At 37.4% G+C, this 12,966-nt stretch overlaps 1 protein-coding gene across 7 annotated transcripts in view; it reads left to right on the forward strand.

Moving 5' to 3' along the window:
- LOC308567966 (uncharacterized protein) overlaps positions 1–12,966 on the forward strand; it is a 433,265-nt gene that overhangs the window by 369,384 nt on the left and 50,915 nt on the right. The gene's annotated exons all lie outside the window — the stretch shown is intronic.

Below are 12,966 nucleotides of genomic sequence, written 5' to 3' on the forward strand. Positions count from 1 at the left end.
TCATCATCTGGGTATTTGTTTGGGTGGAAACATTGCAAAGTTTTCTAACTCTGTACTGTAGCCTGGTATGAGAAAGTTATTTTAAATGACTGCTTTAACACTGAGCTGTCTTTGATGAAATAATGAAATTTATTTTTTTTTTTAAAAAAAGACATACCCATTTAAAATTAAAACCAGTCTTACGAATGAGCTAAAACTATTCTCTTTCTATTTTAACTGAAAATGTCACATTCTATACACCATTTGTTAAATCATATGTAAAGAAAATAAAATACAATTTTCTCAGAAAGGAACTGGGACTGCCCATGGCAATGTCTAGAGACATTTTTACTTGTCTCAATGAGGGGAGGGGTTACTCCTGGCCTCTGGTGGGTAGAACCAGGGATACTGCTAAACATTCTACAATGCACAGGACAATCTACTCCCCACCCCCCAAAAAATTTTTCATCCAAAATGTACATACAACAGTGCTGAGGTTAGGGAACTCTCTGTAAGGCAAAAATCATGTCAGAGCTTCATACCACTTCCTAGTGAGTCCAGAAAGGTTAATTTTCCTCTCTAACATTAAAATAGACCTTCAGTAGATTTCCACTTCCAGTGCAAAAGGTGATAAGACATAGAAGACCTTTGCTTATGGTAACACCAAGCAAAAAATGGGTAATATAAAAGTAGCACATATTTATTTGACTATTTCAGAATCTGTACGCAAGAAGGCCTTGATGAACTGATTTCCAGAGATTGGAGCCTTGCATAGTTGATCAGTGAGTTGTAGCAGGTTCTGGGGCAAAATTTGGATCTGGATGTTGATAGATGGAGAAGGCCTGTCTGAGACCTAAAACTTTGAGATTGAGAAGAAGGTAGCCAAGCCACTGGCAGCAGGAGGAACAGGCGGGATGGAGTGGACTCTGGGAAATCCCCAGACACAATAAGTAACAGTTTTCCTGGCATGGTAAAACTCCCTGCTTCTCCTTTCCTCTCTGTTTTAGGAGAAAAATTAAGTAAAAGTAGGACTGAAAAGCAGAACAAACGTCTCACACATTCTCCTGGAACTGCTCAACCAAACCATTCAAGCTCAGCCCACCCCTTTCTTGGCTTCAGGCTCAAACCCCAGTTTAAAAAATCTAGCTCCTAGATAACAGTAGGGGCAGGTATGGTGGTGAAAGCAGCAATGGCACGTGTGGATGGTTGGGCTCAATTTTATTAACATTGTGACTCAGTCACAGACTAATGGTGAAATCTCTTTACCTTAGCAAACAAATGTGAGAAAGTTTCCACTCTTAGGGGATAGTAGCAGTAGTAATAATAAGTTGCAGCATTTTCAACCTCTATTATTCTTTCATAAATAATGACCCTATACAACAGAAAAATGCAAGACATACAAAGAAACAAGTAAATAGAACTTAGATTCATAAAATAGCATTCACTTAGACTAACTCACAGATACCCAGGTACTGCAAGAAGCTGACAAGGAATTTAAAATAATTATTATGAATATCTTGAAGAATTTATAGGAAGAGATGGAAAGAATGAAAAAAACAATTTCATTAAAGAAATGGAAACTGCAAAAATAGTAAAAGAGAAAGCTTAGGTATAAAAAAAGTGTATGAAATTTAAAAATACTTCAAGTTAATTTAATAGCAGAATAACACTATAAAAGAAAGGATCAATCAGTTTAAAGACAGATCAATAGAAATGATCTGAAATGAAGAAAAGAGAGAGACTTGTAGTCAAGATGCAGCGTAGTAAATGTGGTACTCACATCTTCCCACAGCCACATCAAAATTATAGCTAAACTACAGAACAACCATCATTCAGAAATCAGCATATCCATTGCCCTACACGTTTTCCCATGCCCTTTTGTAAGTACAAAAATTAATGTACTAATAAGCTGAAGTAAAAAAATTTAAATTCAAAATCAAATTACCTTACCCTTAGAAATTAGAATTCAAAGAATTTAAATCTAACATTCATACTCTTCAACTTTTTATTTGTAGCTGCATCCAGGGCTGTTTCTCTGTGGATTGAATGTTTCTTTCACAGTTGAAAGTTTTGTTTCATACCACATCTCTAATTTGTCTCACTTTCAATAATTCAGAAGCAATTTTTCAAAAAGATACACAGTATTATCATGCACTGACCGCACTGCCGCAAAATTTAGAAAATGCTGTTTTCCAGCTCAAGAGGAGTTACCCCAGGCAGTATCGTGTTTCTAGAATCCGGGATTTAGTGTTGGCAAGAACTGTAGCAAAAATTACATGGTGTCTCGGTGAATGAACTTGGAGAAAATCTTGGTTTCAGCCTTAAATGCTAGCTTATGCTGATTGTCTGGAATAGTTAGTTGTATGAGTGAATATAAAGTCAAGAAGTACAAATTGGTAGCGATAGCATAGTCACAGACGTGTAAATGACAGCACAGGAAATACAGTCAATAATATTGTAGAAACTATGTATGGGGCCAGGTGGGTACTTGAGACATCAGGGGACTACTCTGTAAAGTACACGATTGTCTAACCACCATGCTGTACATCTGAAACTAATACACAATAATATTGAATGTAAACTGTAATAGAAAAAAAACTACTCAGCTGGGAGGAGTCTCCCAGTGCAAGACTAATATTGGCACCCTGAATGGGGAGGGGGTGGTATGCATACTGCTATTTCTTTTTCTGGGGGTGGAATTTAAGACTTGGCCACTTTCTTGCAAAGCTGAGAAATTTGCTCCAGTCACTATGTTTTAAAAGAAATTCTAAAAGATGTTTCTTTCACATATTTTTTGTGTGTGTGTGATTGATTTTAGAGGGGTAAGAAGAGAGAGAGAAAGAGAGAGAGAGACATTGATCAGTTGCCTCCCGTATGCACCCTGATCTGGGATTGAACCTGCAGCCTAGGTGTGTGCCCTGACCAATAATCAAACCTCCAATCTTTTGGTGCACTGGACGGTGCTCCAACCAATTGAGCCATACCAGCCAGGGCTCTTTCCCATCTTTTATGTACAAGCCCCAAACCACCAGCTCACCTTGGCACGCTTTTTCTGGCATCCCAGTGCTGCACTGAGGGTGACTTTAGTAACTAATGGCACAACCTCTACCATCAAATCAACTTCCAGCTCAGGCTTGGACCAGATTTATCATTGCCTTGCCTGGCATCCAGGGAAAGGTGCAACATCTTTGTTGGGTTTCTCTTAGAGTCATAATTCCATAAATTTCATGGGTACATTTTCTTATCACACAGGAAATGATGTAGTTACATAGGTAATGAAGAAAACCTTCCTAATGTGTAGTATATGTGTACTACATGCTTAAACTTGCCATAAATATATATATATTTTGAACCTGACATTTTTCCCCTTTGCCTCGGGTGTGTCTGGTTAGGGAAAGGTGTATAATTCAAAGATAGGGTATAGCCACTATATCATCATCAAACAAACGTGGCTTCCATTTAGTTAGCATCTCCTTTGTCCCAGGTATTGATAGCACTTAGGGAAAGTAATTGCCAGCCTCTCTCTGAAAGCCTGGTAGGATTTTGTGATGGCAGAATAAATTACATGAGGCATAGATATGCTGCTTTGAAATGTTAAAGGAAAAGAAAATATATTATTGCTGGAAAAAAGGGGATATTAACAAGATTGAAGAGCTTATCTCAAAATAAATCACATGAGACAAAGGAACAAAGTCTTGTAAAGTACTTTTAAGATTTCATAGCTCTAGAAAGAGTGGAAGATTTGAACTTGTGAAAACTATATGCTGGCATTTATATAATTTTTCTGACATGCTAGCACTCTTCAAAGCATGTTTAATATGTTAAATAAATAATTATCAGAAAAATCTCATAAGGTCTGAACTATTATTAGCCTTATATAATGTACTGATTCTCTATCACAGTCAATTTTACCTCCAGGGGACTTTTGGAAATATCTGGAAACATTTATTATTATTAAAACTTGAGAGAGGGGGGTGCTATTGGCTTTGATTGGGTAGAGCAGCCACAGATGATGCAGTTAAATATCCTCTATTGCACAGCGTACCTCCCACAACAAAGCTTTCTAAACAAACCCTGAAAACAAATGAAGAAACAAGGCAGCTCTGGCCAGTGTGGCTCAGTTGGTTGAGAGTCATCGCAGGCACTGAGAGGGTGCATTTGCCAGGGTTGTAATTAAGTAGAGGGTGGGGGACAAGATAATACAGGACATATGTCCTCTCCGACAGAATACTGTTGGAGGAGTTCGTTTAACCAGACAGAGACAAGAACTGAAAACAATGGGTCTGAGAATAGCTTTAATTTATATTATCTTTAACATTGAAACATAACATCTGTACTACACCTAGATGGAAAATTAGTCTCTACCTGAGTTTGGAAAATCTTGACACAACTTTAAACTTTATTTGAACCTACGTTGTTTAAAGTGTAGTGAAAACACAGAAATGGATTTCTCCCACCTGGTTGCTGTCTGACTTTGGAACATTTTGGGTCAGGCAGAATATTGGAAGCAGAAGGAAACTAGTTTTAGCTTGACTGATTATGATACTGTATCTTCAAATCTTTCTTTTTCTCGCATACCTCACATATTGCATCTGTTTAGGGACCTTGCTCAATGGAGCAGTATACAAAACAGATGCAGACGTGAGAGGATGTTAGGAGCACAAAGAAGGGTCATATGGACTTCATTCAGCTGAGCGCAAAATTCAACATCTGGGTAGGTCGAATTTTGACCCCAGTCCTGTTGTTGCCTTGCAATATCACTCAAGGAAAAATTTCTCATTCCCTTTGGGCTCCAATGTATTCTTATTAAGAATGGGAAGCATTCTGATATCAACTGTATGGATAGCATGTAGAACTAACGAGTTCCTGTAGTTCATTTCAATATACGTTGGAAAACTTACAAAAACAATGTAAGCTACTATCAGATTTAGGTCAAGACACACATAATTTATCTTTAGAAATGCCATTGACTTTTGATACTATAAATCTGCAAATCCTGCTCCAGGATTTTTTACAGAATCTTTAGAGGATAAGTTGGGAAGATGCTTTTTCTATGCAACCTCTTTACCTAATTATTCCTGCTGCTGGGCTTAGCTAATTATGGTCTTTAATGCATAAGTTAGTACTGTCCCATGACTCCATAAAACCCTGCCTCAGTCCTTAAAAATTTGATAGTAAAAATCATACATTTTCATTTCAGAAAAAAGCTATACACTTTTTAAAATTAAATTACCTGCTCTCTCATTACTCAGGGATAACCCCTCCTAACACTGTATTGTATATACTTTGTTTCATATTTGTGAGTAGATATAATATGCAAACATGATTGCGTAAATCTCACTTTTTTCTGATTAATGTACCCTTTCACTTTCTAAAAAACTTGATTCAAATCTTTTCCACGCTCTTTAAATTATTAATGTTATATCTGCCTCCTGGTCCTCAGCACATGATCTCACCTCTAATACTGAGAAACAAGAGCCCATTATTGGGAATTATCTCAACTTCTTGCTACCAGGCTACAAGCTTGAAATCTTCAACTAGCCTTTCCTTTGCTCTCCAGTTATGATTCCTTTCCAGGACAGTGGATCCAATGTGCATGTTCTCAGGCATCTCATTATAACAATTATTCTTATAGCTTCTTCCTCTTTATTTGATTTACTCACACAGAGTGCATTTAACTTTTTCCCCCTTCCCTTCCCTTCCCTTCCCTTCCCTTCCCTTCCCTTCCCTTCCCTTCCCTTCCCTTCCCTTCCCTTCCCTTCCCTTCCCTTCCCTTCCCTTCCCTTCCCTTCCCTTCCCTTCCCTTCCCTTCCCTTCCCTTCCCTTCCCTTCCCTTCCCTTCCCTTCCCTTCCCTTCCCTTCCCTTCCCTTCCCTTCCCTTCCCGTTTAAAATCATCTTTTACTTTGTTTTACTGCCTAATTCTAACTAAATTCCTTCATGGTCTTCTTTATCCTGCATTCTTTTCTTTTCTTTTTTTTTTGTCCTCTGTTAAGATTATACTATTACTTTATGAAATTCTATGGATTTGTTTGTTTTTACTTTATAGTGTGCCCTGGAATGGGATTAAAAATCTGTTTAATGTGGCATTCTACTAACCCTTGCATTCTACAATTGTTTCTTTCTGTAAAAATGTTGATATCAAAAATTATTTCCTTTGAATAAACACAAAAATAGAAATATTGAGTCAAAAGATATGTTCCTGAAATACTGAGGGGAAAACAGACACCAATGTCATGGGTTGTGGGTGACAAGTTAGAACGATGCGGCCTTGGTCTGCGTGGAACATCTGCTGTGCTCATGTGGCCAGTACTGGCTGATGGACATTTTGTGCAGGGTTATCCTGTGTCTGGTTTTCCTGTTCGGCTTAAGAGCCTGATTCTAACTGCTCAATGAAAATAAACTCCATCTGTGATCTGGAAAGTTATTAACTAATAGTCTAATGTCTGATCCTATTTAAACTTTTAATTTATTTGGGGATTTTTATGAGTAATTTGGTAGGAACATGGGAAAGGTCAAAACTGGCAGTGGTAGCATTTTACCACAAGCATCTCAAACTCTACTACTTTTCCCTCAGGCTTATGATTCAGTCTCCTCTAGATTAGTTTTCGAGTGCTGTTCTGACAGCTGCTGGCTTTTACTTCCCCAGCATCTTTCTTTCACCCTTTCCTTCGGGGGACTACTCTTTCTAGCTTCCCTACAGTAATGGTATAAATACAGTGTCTTCCCTGCCTCCAGCCCACCCTACCTTAGCTAGGGATTAAGCATCGTCTTTGACCAAATCTAGAATAATGAGATGCTCTTCTGGGAATTTGAATCTTCAACAAACTGGTGAAATAATCGAAAAAAGTTGCAGAATTTTGGACAGGCCCTTGTTTCTGTCCTACCAAACCCTGTTTGTATAAATTGTCTTTAATCTGTGAGCTAACTCTAGCCTTCCAATAAATTCCTTTATTTCCTTTGCTTATGTAAGCCAAAATGTATTGTGGTTTCCTGGAGAGAAATATATTTTTACCGATAATAAGATTTGTGTAAGAGTCGGATACAGAAAACAGATCCTCAGAGACATGTGCAATTTTTGTTGGATAGAGATGAAATGGAAGACATTAAGACTTTTGTTCATTTTTAGGGAGTTCATAATCAGCTAATTATGTTATGATCTGTCATCATCTGAGATTTTATGTGTAGCTCTAGGGTACCAGGTACATGCTGTCATAACACAATCTAATGGGAATGATCTAGGGGGGAAATTGTGGTGTGAGGTAGTTGTTTCTGATATGATTGGATAATTTAAAGCAAAAGAATGACAAGAAATAATGTCAAGATTCTTGCCTCGAGGCAAAGAATGACACTCCAATGTGAAAATATCTCATACATCGTATATTTCAGATCTATGGGTTTGCAATTACTGAAAACAAACTCAGTGATTAATATGGATTTGCTGAGTTATAAAAGTAAAATTCACAGCTTAGTAAGCTTCTTATGTGTCAGTTATAACAAACAAAATATTTGTGAGGAACCCAGTAAGTCGTTGAACTAATCTGAAAAAGTTCAACTGCATTTCCAAGTCAGAATATTAAGTATTTCCTCTTAGGAGAGACCTAAATTTTTTTTCCTTACTCTTTATTGTTATCTTACCTATTACTAAAGCCCGAATTCACCGTGCTCTATGATAATATTTAAAATGAGAGTTAAAAACAGAAAGAATGCAAAGATAAAAATGCAGGAATTTCTTATATATATCATTAAAATCTAAGTGTTATGGATTTGAGAATTAGACTATGGTTATGTAAGATATTAGAATTAAAAGCTCTTCCCTATCCCTACCCCTGCATTTTGGGTTTTACTGTTCTGCTTGCTACCTTTTTACCTGGAACACTATCTGAGTAACAGGTCAAGTAAGAATTATAATCCATGGAACATGCAACTGCACTCAGAGAATTGTTTAAGTAAGCCCTATCTTTTTCTTTCCTTAGGTATATATAAAAATGAGTGATAGTGTATTAAATTTGACATAGTTTTGGGTACTTATAAAAATCATTTCTAAGCTATAATGGAAAAATTCTGAGCTATTCCAATATGATTTATATGGTAGAAAACATCAGGGATTTTGCTCTGGGTGTTATAGCTCCTGCAAATCGATATCTTCATGATTTAATTGTGTCAACACAGAATACAGTAGGTGGGTAATCACAAATAACTGCTATTATAATAGGGTAAGGTATATTTCTAGGTTCTGAATCGACCATTTTTAAACTGCAGATGATTAGATTCAGAAAACCATTCTGTTCTCCTGAAAATATCTTTTACTCTTAGGAATGTGGGTGTATAAAGAAGAACTTGATCAAAATACTTTTCACCCGCCTCGGTGAAGCCCAGCAGAGGGTACATAGGGAGTCTCTGTAGATCTGTTTTAGTTTGCTTGGGCTGCCATAACAAAATAACACAGACTGTGTGGCTTAAAGAACAGAATTTTTTTTTTTTTTTTTTTAGGCTAGAAGTCCAAGGTCAAAGTGTTGGTAGGTTTGGTTTCTCCTGAAGCCTCTCTCCTTGGCTTACAGATGACTGCCTTCCCCCTGTGCCCTCACGTGGCCCTTTCCCTCTGCATATGTATCCCTATGGAAGAGACTAATAATAATCCAGTGGACCAGAGACTCCAGTCTTGATAAGGTTCACCTTCTGCAATCACCCCAGTATTTGCATGGTGCCCTCATGAATAATTTACTCGTGTCGTAGTAATAAAAAGCAGTACAATACCCAAACCACAGATTTCCTCTTATCAAGTCTGGCCTGGTGATTGTCACCATTAAGATCTTAAATTGCCAGCAGCAGTGATCAGCCCTGAAGTTGTGGATGGTACAGATACCCGAAAGGGACCCGCTAAGTGCCCAGTGGCAGCTTGGTTATACTGGGCCCTTTTGTCATAGCAAGGACAGTACAGATATTTTTCTTATTAGAATAATAGCTTTTCTGTTTAGGATTTTTTTTTGGTTGCCATTTTTCTGGACTTAGTGCTTAATGCATCATAATGATGCCGTCAATATGTCTTCCAGAAAACTGCTATCAAAGTAAAGGATGTCAGGTGGAGAGAAGATCCCCATGAGTTTGAGCTCTCACATGCACTATGACCCACAGGTAGCTGGCCTTATGAAATGGCTCAATGAGACCTTTGAGAAATGCCAGCTGAGAAATGTTACTCTGCCAAGTGAAGGAGGTTGTGTACACCCTAAAACAGCAAATATATATATATAAATTGGTGCTCTATTTCCCCAGCCAAAATATAGATCTAGTAATCAAGGATCAGAGATGGGATGGCAACTTTTATATTTATACAAAATGACCCACATTTAAACTATTTAATTCTGTCCCTTGAATCTGGTATCTGCTGGGTCAGAGTTTTTGTGACCACTGGATTGGAGACTGAGGCTGTCTTTTGGGCATTGTGTTCTCCTTACAAAAAGGGGTGAAGGCATTCAGGGTGGTAACTGACCTTTACTCTCAAAGGAAAACACAGTTGCTTCCAGATACAGGGGGTAAGAGGATATGGTTGGAACTCAGCTATTCTTTAGGCTCCTCTTTGTATTTTCAATCTCAGTGGATACAATTATTGGAAGACTAATACAACCTTATACAGGCAGTATTATTACAAGCACCTGTGCTTTTGGGGTTTGAATATTTGGGTTACGCCTGTCTGCAAAAACACCTGACCAACTTAGAGACTGGCTAAAGGATAGAGAAATGTGGACTGTGTTACCAAAAAAAGTGAAAAGTAGTAGCCACAGCCTTGTGAGCAGCTGACCAAACAAAAATCATAGTATTTACTGGTATTTTCTTTCTTGCTATACATTCCTTTCTCTCCCTTTTGACTACTACCCTATCCCATATTTGTGGGTGGTGGTCACATTTATCATGTCATCTGTATATTGCGGAGTAACAAGATGGAATAATATTGAAACGAGAAGAGGGGTAGACAGCAACCACAGAACCAGATGTTGAAGTCATATGTAAGGTCTGTGCAGCTCTGTGCAGCTTTCTTTATGAATAAAGAAAGCTGTTTGTTTGTCTTCCCAACTTCATTTTCCTTTCTCTTCGTAATGAAATGCTTCATTTATTTTGAGGACTACACTTCCTCTATTTCACGAGGTCCCGGTGGGATTTGCAGTCCTCTAGCCTGTGAACCAAGTTAGGGCAACCAGGTGAAACAGACACCTGAAAATATGGCTCTTGAGAGGCCCATTGCAAGGCTGCAAAGAGTTGGAGTCAGTCTTTGTGGCACCCCGAGGGAACTCCCCTTTATTTTCTCCCAGCTAGATTTGTGGGTTCTTTGCTTTCTGTTCTTTCTGAGGTTTTATAGTTGAACTCTTTCTTGGAATTTATGAGCTCCCCAAAAGTCTTTAAATAAATTCTCTTGGCTTGAATTAGCCCAAGTTTGTTTTGAATACTTGGGAACAAAGAGTCTAACTGGTGCCTTTTCTTAATCTATTTCACAGGCTTTTATACCCTGAAAACAGTATTGCATCCCAGTTTCTTATACTTGCTCTTTTTTTGTTCTTTTATCAAGATTGGAAATGAAAAGTACCCCTAAGTAGCTGGGTGAGCCATTAGTCTCTCTAGGGTCTTCATATATGAAATAAAGTAATTTTTCACCCTACATAGTTTACAGAATGATTGGGAAAACTAAATTATGAGCAGCATGAGAACATATTTAGAGGTACATAAGGTATAACATATAGCACTCATAGGCATAAACCTAATTAAGACAAGTTTTTACTAGAAGGCTATTTCCCTGGATTTACTCTCTTGGCACCAGAATATTGCCCATAATGGCTGGGTATAGTCTGTACAGCCCAGGCATTTATTCACTTTCTCCTTTATGAAGATTTCCCAGGTGACTGTCTACTTCTTCCTTTTTGATAAGTTTTTTGGGTGTTTTTTTTCCTGTTCTTTGTCTTACATTTTCATTGCCTTTTGGACTATCCCCACTATAACCCTACCACACTTACAATTAAATAATTTCATGTCTTTCTTTCACTTCTTAGTGATTGAGTTCCTTGAAGACAGCCACTGCATCTTAGTTATCACTCTACACCCTTCTTGAATACATTCAGTTTTTTAATTAATTAATAAAAAATTTAAAATAAGGGATAAGAGAACAAAGAAAAGCCATTAATGGTGATACTAACATTCCACTTTTGTGCTTTGATAGCTTTGCAACACCAGGCATGATGTTAATAAATGCTACACCACTGACCTGCTTTTTACCAGGAGATAGATGCATAAAACTCTCCAGAAAGTGTTACTATGAATCACAACAGGGACACTTTTCGAAGGAAGGGGTAGTTGGTAGTTTAGTTTGGTAGTTTAGTTTTAGGGCAGATTTTGTTGAATAGTTTGATAGATAGACCAACTGTTAATGATATCAGGAAACATTCCCACTGCTACCAGGATTACCGCAGAGTGTCAGTGCCCAACAGTAGTCGCCCAGACACTCCCAGGATTACCATCAGAACACACGGAGATTTGTTACTGGAATGAATAATTCCTAGCATTGGTAGAAGGCTCCATCTGAGCAAAACCCCAACCATTTACGAACTGCAACAGCTAGGTAAGTAGCTTACCTTGGGCACTACTTTCTAAGAGGCCAGGGGTAATGTGGTGAAATAATATGGAAACTCTTCTCTGTGCTAATTTGCATAACATATATGAGGGTTTTATTGATTTTGTGCATATAATTTTGGTTCATTGAGACCAGGGTCCTATTAATGGGGAATCGGTGTTATTGAACAGAACAAATAAATAATAATCATATTAATAAAAGGGTGCTTGGTTAACTTTTAAAATAATGTGTATATGTGTTTTAAGTTCAAAAGTGGAATGTCAATTAAAACTTGTTTCTGTGTTCCATTAAAGGGCGTGAGTAATAGTTTAATTAAGATATCATGGAATACACAACTTTTTGTTTAGTTTCATCTAAATCCAATCTGAAACAATCTTTATCTCTAAATACTTTTTCTAAAAATTTGAAGGAAATGATGTTTGAACAATAGACTAACAATTTTTCATTTGAACTTAAAATCTGTATTTCAGTCATATTTTTGTTCAATGTAATTCAGAGTATGTGTATTTTGCTATTGTATGTTGTGAAGCACTCTTGATAATCAGTGGTGATTTTCTTCACCACCTTGGAAGAAAATAAAATGTTCCCCTATATAAATTAAAATCAAGGTAATCTGATATAATAAAAAGAGCTTTAGAATCAGAACAAGTATAACTTCAAATCTAGGCTCCCTCTGGTAATAACTGTGTTATTTCAGTATGTTACTTTACTTGACTCAGTTTTGACATCAACAAAGTGAAAAAATTTTTTTTAAAGTCTATTAGAATTTGGGAAGGATTAAAAGAAAAATACAGGAGGTCTGACTCATAGTAACAGCTGGTTATATATACTTATTTTCACTTCTCATATATATATAAGAAATGGATGGAAGGGGGAAAAAATCAAAGCCAGAAGGGTGGCAGAGAAGCCCCTGATCACTGGAAGGGAGAATAAAAATAATGTGGAACCACATTCTAGGTTTTCCCATGTAAGGTGGAGCAGGAGTGACAATGAGAGCCCCTCAAGCCACCCGTGAAGTAGGACTGACTGCTTGTCAGCCGCGCCGAGCCTGGCTCCCAGGGGCTCTGCCTCCTGCAGGAGCCTGGGTGTTCCATTCAATGACCGAGTGTATATTTCTTGACGTTTGCTTTATGAAACATGATTTCTACTTAAAAGGTAGAAAATGTGATTAATGTGTTTTCTCTTCGCTTTCATGATTTGAGAAAGTAGCCTCTTTTATAGAATATTAAGAAAAAGGAATTTCAGTATTTTGAGGGAGAGGAGGTTCCTCTATCCTAACCTTTTCATCAATTAGGTTAGTTAATAATGTAATTATTTTCTAAAATAAACTTCAAATTCACCAAATATCTATTCAGGCAAAGTCCACCTATTG

Source organism: Miniopterus schreibersii (assembly GCF_964146895.1).
Source record: "Miniopterus schreibersii genome assembly, chromosome: 15".
NCBI classification, from domain to species: Eukaryota; Metazoa; Chordata; class Mammalia; order Chiroptera; family Miniopteridae; genus Miniopterus; species Miniopterus schreibersii.